A 587-nucleotide genomic window follows, 5' to 3' on the forward strand; every position below is an offset into this window, starting at 1 on the left:
TAGTTCAAATGAGCTTTGTACAATTGAAATGTAAAATATAATATCCGTGGTGATTTTCACAAATATAGCTAATTAATATGAATTTTGCACAGAGAATGTCACTTTAAAACCCTAAAGCACCATGCCTGCCAAATTGAGTGCTCAAAATTGTAGAAAAAAAGCAACAAATGCATTTGTGTGTGTGTGTGTGTGTGTGTATTTTATTGTTTTTTCCATGTTAATTGTATAAAGACTGTTAAGGGTTATTGTCCAAAAATAAAATAAAATAAAAAATAGTTTTTCATGCACATGAGAAACCAGTCCTATTTGTTGTTGTTGTTGTTGTTGTTGTTGTTTTTTACTTGGATGTCCCTTATGGGCTTCTGTTGATTTACACCAACATTTTGTTAACAGATAAAGCTTTGCAATTTGTTCTTAATCTGTCTTCTTTAACGCAGTGTTTTTTTCAAATAGCATTAGACGTGTATATATAGCCTATGATTAGCCTATAGGCTAATCGTAAATCAAAATCTAAATTAAGTTTTTGTGCCTGACTAATGATATGAAATAACCAAGTTATCTGGTGATTAACCCAACTCCAACGTTAA

This window comes from Oryzias melastigma, linkage group LG9 (genome assembly GCF_002922805.2).
Source record: "Oryzias melastigma strain HK-1 linkage group LG9, ASM292280v2, whole genome shotgun sequence".
Taxonomy (NCBI): domain Eukaryota; kingdom Metazoa; phylum Chordata; class Actinopteri; order Beloniformes; family Adrianichthyidae; genus Oryzias; species Oryzias melastigma.